This window comes from Rousettus aegyptiacus, unplaced genomic scaffold (genome assembly GCF_014176215.1).
Source record: "Rousettus aegyptiacus isolate mRouAeg1 unplaced genomic scaffold, mRouAeg1.p scaffold_m13_p_2, whole genome shotgun sequence".
Lineage (NCBI taxonomy): Eukaryota > Metazoa > Chordata > Mammalia > Chiroptera > Pteropodidae > Rousettus > Rousettus aegyptiacus.
Window position 1 is genome coordinate 173,880,106 of NW_023416295.1, and position 6,986 is coordinate 173,887,091.

At 48.0% G+C, this 6,986-nt stretch overlaps 1 protein-coding gene across 6 annotated transcripts in view; it reads right to left on the reverse strand.

Annotated features, from left to right (window-relative positions):
* The window catches only part of EFCAB6 (EF-hand calcium binding domain 6), a 173,582-nt gene extending 172,148 nt beyond the window's left edge, over positions 1-1,434 (reverse strand). For 3 of the 6 annotated variants that reach the window (XM_036237629.1, XM_036237625.1, XM_036237628.1), the window contains exons 1-3: positions 1,348-1,430; positions 689-905; positions 218-384 (exon numbers count right to left, since the gene is read on the reverse strand). The gene's annotated coding sequence lies outside the window, so the exon portion shown is untranslated. The other 3 variants (XM_036237627.1, XM_016135757.2, XM_036237626.1) reach the window with 3 other exon arrangements.
* Between the last annotated feature and the right edge of the window lie 5,552 nt (positions 1,435-6,986).

Genomic DNA, 6,986 nt, shown 5'->3' on the forward strand with positions numbered 1-6,986 from the left:
CGATTAGATAATTAGATAAATACACTTTGGAAAAGGTCATCTCACTTGTGGTATTTCAAGGAAGAAAGAGGCTGTTCGCTCCTATCTCACCCGGTTTCTCATCTATATGATCTAACTTATTTTTCCAACCTGGCAGGAGAAGGAAGGAGTCATCTAAGAAAGCCTTTGGTGACTCTCACCGTCTACTAACCTTAAACGTTCACTCTCTGATACACACCTGTAAAGAAGCTTTATTAAAGCGATTGTCTTGTTAACAGCCAGTGGCCTCCCAGGAGATTCCTGCTCTGGGCCGGCACCGGACTACGGACCATCCTTCTGGAGGTGGTTCTGTCTCCATGTGCCAGTCAGCTGTGAGAATCACAGCATGAGCAAAGAGGAGGATGGCTGGAAAAGAGCAAGAAAAACAAACAAAAGGCAGACAAGATTGGAGAGCAAATGGAAAGTCTCCGGTAAGCACTGCTTGACAAACATTTACCAGCACCTACTGTGAGCCAAGCACTAAAATGAAGGCGGAGAGAAAGGGGAGGTGCAGATAACCGAAATCAAACCCGTGCCCTCCTGAAGCTTGCAACGAGGTTGCGTGGTTGGCAAATATTGCAGCATTTCTGTAAAACCAGCCATTTGGGGGTGCATATAACTTAAGAAACATCATTAAATCGCTCTTCTTGAAAGTGAAGTGGTGATTTACCCACGGTCTGAAATAAGCTCTGGGGAACTGGACATTTCAGGAAACTTCTGAGGGAGGCAGGGATGACTCTGTGCCGTCTGAGGAAGAAGAATGTGCTGCTAGAAAGTGCAGAGACCTTGCCGTGAGACAGAAGTGCTGAGTTTGAATTCTGACTCTGCACTTCCCAGGCGTGTGATTTTGGACAATCCCCTTCATCCCGTAGGGTTCAAGTCCTCGTCTGCAAGGTGGAGTTAAACGATATTCATAAGATTATTGTGAGGGCAAATGAAATGAGACAGAAAACGTTTCGTAAGTTGGAGTGACTGAAGGCATCACCACACATTTCCCATGGGACCCTGAGAGCTCCAGGGAGAAAAATGTCACCACGTTGTTCTTTTGCAGTTCTGTCTTCCCCAAATATCACGTCATCTCCATGGGAACAGGGCCTTATTATTCACCGCGGTAGCCCCAGAGCCTACAATGGCGCTTGGCACACGCACGCGATGACTGAGAAAACGCGTCAGCGGCCCGACACCGGGACCAGGAGGGGAAGCTCCGTGTCCCGGTGGGCGGCCGCCGCCTCAGAGCTGTGGGCCCTTCGGAGCTGCCCGCCGCCAGGGCCTTCCTCCACCCCGTCGGCTCGCGCCCGCGGTCCCGGCGCCGAGGCCGCGCCGCCTTACCCGTGCCCCCTTCCTTTTCTCCGCCTCGTGGCGCCACACCCGCGCGCGGGGACCTGCAGGCCACCGGGCCGCGGAGGCCCAGCCCACTCGGCGTCTCTAGGACGCCGTTGCCCGAGCGACCACGGCACTCGCTGATTGGAGGATGTGGCTCCGCACGGGGCAAGAAGCCAAGCTCCGATTGGCCAAATCGACTGCGGACTGGCGTGCGCAGGGGCGTGGCCAGGCCGCGCCGAGGGCTCCGCCCCCGCGGAAGGTAGGAGCGGGCGGTTGGACTGGTCCCGCTGAACCGCTGGGAGCCCCGTGGTCTGGGGCAAACCAGCCCTCTCTGGAGGAGCGACCCCGCGTCCCCATTTCGGCAGGCGTCTGGACGCGGGAGCGACGCATTACGCCCTTCCAAATGTTAGCACTTGTAGCGACTGAGATCGTTGAACTCACTGGCGTGTCCAGTCGTGTCCTGCTAGCCTCGTCCAGGAGACCGAGAGCGCCGTGGAGAGGGGACTAGCCTGCTTCGTCCACTGCTGTAGCCTTAGCCCCGACCGTTTAGGGGGCGTTCAGTAGGTAGTCGCCAAATGAGCCGGTTCTTGCCCACACTCGGAAGCCGGTGGAAGCTCGATGAGTCATGTTGATGATAATACTAAAATCAAGAGCCGCTGACCCTTAGGGACCACTTCCCTTTGCCAGGCACCCATCTATGTTACTTGTCATTCGATCTGCTTTGAGCTTGATAACAGCCCAATGAGGTAGGTGCTATGGCTATTCCCACTTTACAGATGAGAAACTGAGGCACGAGGGGGATCCATAGACACACAGCTAGTCAAAGGCAGAACCAGAATCAGAGCCCACGCAGGATAGGTCCCAAGCCCATGCTCTATATCATCCCGTGTACCCCTCACTCCTAGGAAAGAGGCGGTGACCCAGGGGCCAGTCCGTCCACTGGTGTCCCGAATCACATCCCCATTTGCCTTCTCTTGGATTTCATTGCTTTGGTCAGCAGTTCTCAAAGTGTGGCCTGGGAACCCCTGGGGGTCCTGAGACCCTTTCAGAGAGTCCATAATCAGCAAAACTATTTCATAGTTGACACTAAGATGTTACTTGCATTTTCACTCTTACTATCTAAGTGCACAGTAGGAATTTCTGAAGCTACGTGATGTGTGATACCGCAACAGATTGAATGCAAAAGAAGATAGGAGAATCCAGCTGTCTTCCATTAAGCAAACGTTAAAGAGATTTGCAAAAATATAAACCTGCCTTTCCATTAGTTTTTATTCGAGAAAGTATTTTTCATAAAAAAGTTAATGTGTAAGTGATTTATTGTTATTTTAAATGAATTAGTAAATGTTTAAAAATTTTTTTTATCAGTTTTACTTTCTAAAATGGTAAATATTGATAGATATAACCCACAAAAACAAAAGCTCTTTGGGATCCTCAATATTTTCCAAGAGCGTAAATGGATCCTGAGACCAAAAGTACTTAGCTCAATTGCCTCTCTTTCATAGTAGCCAACAATCTCATTCCCTCTCCTTCTTGCTCTCTCTCCCTCTCTCCCTCTAAAAACATACTCTAGGATCTCACATCTTTAAAACTATTATTTTTTAGTGTCCACCCCATTTCCCTGCTCTCTTTTAACCACTTCTCAGTAGAGTTGTCTATACATGCTGTCTCTCTTTGAGTTATCATTCCCTCTCGCTCAGTCTTACCAGAGGCTTGGCTCCATTATTCCTTGGTACCTGGTCAATTTTCATAAATCTTTCACTTATACTTGCCTTTAGCTTACTCGACCTCTCAGCGGCAAACCAGCGAATCATTCTCTCCTACCTGAAACTCACTCTTCTCGGCTTCTGTAATACCAGACAATCCTGGGGATCATCCTAAATCACCAACTATGCAATTCTCAGGCCCCACTGGTCATTTTCCCCCTCTCTATGGCCTTTGGACCTTAGAGTCCCTCTGACTGACCCAGGGAGCACTCTTAGGCTTAATTTCAGCCTTGACCCATCCACAGGTGTGTATCAGAGACCACTTGGACTTCAGCCATTCACACAGCCCTTGGTCCACTGACCTCCCTCACTCTGACCCATTAAGCAGCACCATTTAACCTAAGAAACCTTGTTGTTATCCTGTAATGATTGTTGTGCTGTCCTCAACATCCAGTCCTTCAGCGAGTCCTGTTGGTTCCAACGCCAGAGTACGTACCCTGTAACCTCACCCATCCTCTGCAGCCTCACCTGCACCACCCTGCCTCGTGAGGACAAAACGTGTAACCATGGTGTTGGACGGAAAGGCATGGCAGGGGCAGCAGGCTCAGCACTGGCTAGCTTAAACCACTTCGGCAAGTCCTTTACCCTCTGTAGGCGTTGGCTAACCCTAGGAAAGCCAGTCACTCCAGTGTTAGCAAGGCCCCAAGGTGACAAAGCATCAGGAAATATGGAAAATAAAAATCATGGGAAATACAAGTGGTTTCTCCATCTGCTGCTAGATGGGTGTGTGGGTTGTTTCTACCTTTCCGCTACTATGAATAATGCTGCTGGCAACACTGGAGTACAAAGTATCCAAGTCCCTCTCTTCATTTTTGGGGTATTTAGGAGTGGAATTTTCGTTGCTGTTATTGTTTGTTCCTTCAGTTTTCAGGAGAAATGACACTAGAAATGATTTAGTGTAAGTCTGCTGGCAATGAATCAATTCAGTTTTGAAGATGTGTTTATTCATCTTCCCTTTAAATGATATTTTCCCTGAGTTTAGAACTCCAGGTTTGCAGTGATTTTCTGTTCAGCATCTTAAAGATGCCATTTGGTTATGTTCTGGCTTCCATCATTTCTGCTGCCGCGTTTGCTGTCTGCGATTGTTATGCCTTTGGAAGCAATGCGTCTGTCTTTTCTCTGGAAATTTTTAAGGTGTGCCTCAGTGTGGTTTTCTTTGTCTTTATCCTGCTTCGGTTTTGTAGCATATCTCAAATCTGTGCCTTAATGTCTTTCATTGGTTCTGGAAATTTTTCAGGCAGTATCTCTTCAGAGATTGTTCTGTCCATTTTCCCTTCTCCTTCTGTGACGCTGACTGAGCCAGAAACACCTACTCACATAAAACTAGGATAACTGTTTTTAAAAATACATTCTCTGGCTATTTGTTTGTAATCTCTAGGATTATCTCATTGTATAATACTTTAGAAGAACTACTTTAAACAACATCGAACACATCCAGCACCAAAAACTGTAATGACATGATACCAGGAATTTACTAAATCGGCCTTAAATTTTTCGCCCCCCACCCATTACATCAAGTGTCTTCTTGTTCAAAACCAGCAATAGTTGGGGTAATTCGTTGTTCAGAGTAAAGTAACTGAGATAACAAACTGCTACATGAGAGTCTTTGCAAGAATTCTGTTTAGTTAACACTTTTTCTGAGGGAAAATTATAGGTGAAAACCCTAACAGTTGGCTGTGTGAGCAAACACAGGATTTAATAAATGTCTTTTGAACCGACCTGAACTCAACAGTGAAGCAGTTAAAGTGATGTTATTGAGTCAACATAACCCAGAATTAGGAAACTAAAAATATATGCATATTTCCTTAAACACAAGGATTTCCCCACATATTTAAGTGACTAGTGATTAGATCGGTCTGTCATGAGATTTCGTCACGTAATTCTTTATTTTTTTCCCTGAAGAGCACCTTTACTCCAAAGTGTTTTCCCTGCTCCTAGAAATTTATCGCTTCCATGTGAAGAATTAGATTTTTTTTTTGTAAGAACCTAAATTCACCTTTTTGTGTATCATCCTGACAGCCCATAAGTCTATTGGATTAGTTGTGCTCTCTGTGCAAATGGGCCAGAGTTCTGTCAAGTGACAGTGGCCCCAAAGAGGAGTTTGAAGTGGGAGACCATTGTCTCCCTTGACCAAACCTTCTGAGGACTGACGACGGTTCCCTTGTCTGCCCTGCAGCAAATCCACTCTCAATAGGGCTGAACCCATTACCTTGTCCCAGGTACCATTCGGCATCGTTGAAACCAGGAAAACTCACTGCCCAAGAAATTGTTACAGGCTTTGGTACTTACACCCATTGCAGGAATCTGCTGCTCAAAACCCATGATGATGATCTAAAGATGCAAGCCATGGGAAGTTGGGGGAAATATTTTTACCTTTATGAGATCCAAGAGACAGCTCATTCCCTCAGTAATCGGGTAGAAACTCGGGATCCTGGAGAGCTCTGCCCCACCCTCCACGCTGTGAGTACTTACACCCCAGTGTGTACACCTAGGAGACTGAGGTCTAGGGTCAAGCCTGTAATTATCTCACGGTAATCAATGATGGTGTTACACATGGAAGTTATGCCTTCATGTGAAGACACAGACAGCGGGGAACTGATTCACCCCTAAACAGTTAAGCAGTTTTCAGCCTCGTCCATTAAAAAAGACTGAAGGGAGAACGAGCACGTGACACATGCACCTGAATGGAAGCCGAGAACATGCCGGAAGTCAGCCAGGTGAGGTTTCTCCGAGTGCCGTCCTTTCCGTGGCCTCATGAAACGGAGATCAGACTCTGTGACGCCGTCTTAGAAGAAAAAAAAAATTTAAATAAATGAGGTACAAGTAGCTCTTCCGGAAAAGCGCCTGGGGTTATTTTTCCTTTACTAAAATAGATGCTTTTGTTCTCAGGTAGTTACCTTGACAGATGACACAGCTGCTCGTTTTAGTCCAATCAGCCAAAAGCGAACTTGCGCATGTTAACACTGTCACTACAGGTAATTGATGATCATCTGCGAACAGGGCCGCTCCCGTGCCTCGTTCAGGACCGCGCACAGGGCGCCTCTGCACGGCTCGGGGCCGCCCTCCGCCTGTCTGCACGGCCCTTTCACAGGCGAAAATGCTGCTCGGCGCCTCATTTCCTTTAATAATTACCGGTTGTCTCCTTTCCAGGAAACAGGAATCAAAATCCACTCGCCTTGGCCCTGGGCGAGATTCCACAGCCAGCGTACAACCCTGGCGTGTGGCATTGTGATGCATCCCGCCCCCTGAACAACGCAGTGCAGCGATCCGAGGAGAAGCGGCCCCCACCCCGGACTTAAGCAGCAGTTAGAAACGCATTTCATGTTTCAGACACCGGGCGACTAGCGAAACCCCTGACAATCACGGGTAATTCTCTTCGCTGAGAGCCAGGATCTCGTAACAGCTTGTAATTAGTGCTGGTTATCGTTTAATTTGCCTTTAGTTAGGTCACGAGCATTTATTGATCTCCTGATAGGAGCACAGAGCTGTGCTAAGCAGTATGAGCGTGATGAATGAGGCCCAGTCTCTACGGCAGTCTACTTGGGGCTGAAAACGGATACTTTGGAAAGGAAACTCAACAACAGTTACAAAATGTTTTTGTAACTATACCGCCACAGGGAATTATTACTCTTTCAGAATCTGAGGCTCTAACTCCCGCACAGTCCCATTCTAAAGAGGCACCCGAGGCTGCGTCCTGGGGCAGGAGTGGGGACCCACCAGCCCCTCATCCTCTGGCCTTCCTCCTCCTCCGGAGGGCACCAAGTGCGGTGGGGACCCAGGACAGAGGCCGCCACCAGCCATTGAAAATCTGTCATTCTGCCCTAACTGGCAACCCCGCTGTCTTCGGTAAAAATGGAGCAGAAGCTTAGGTCCCTACAGGAC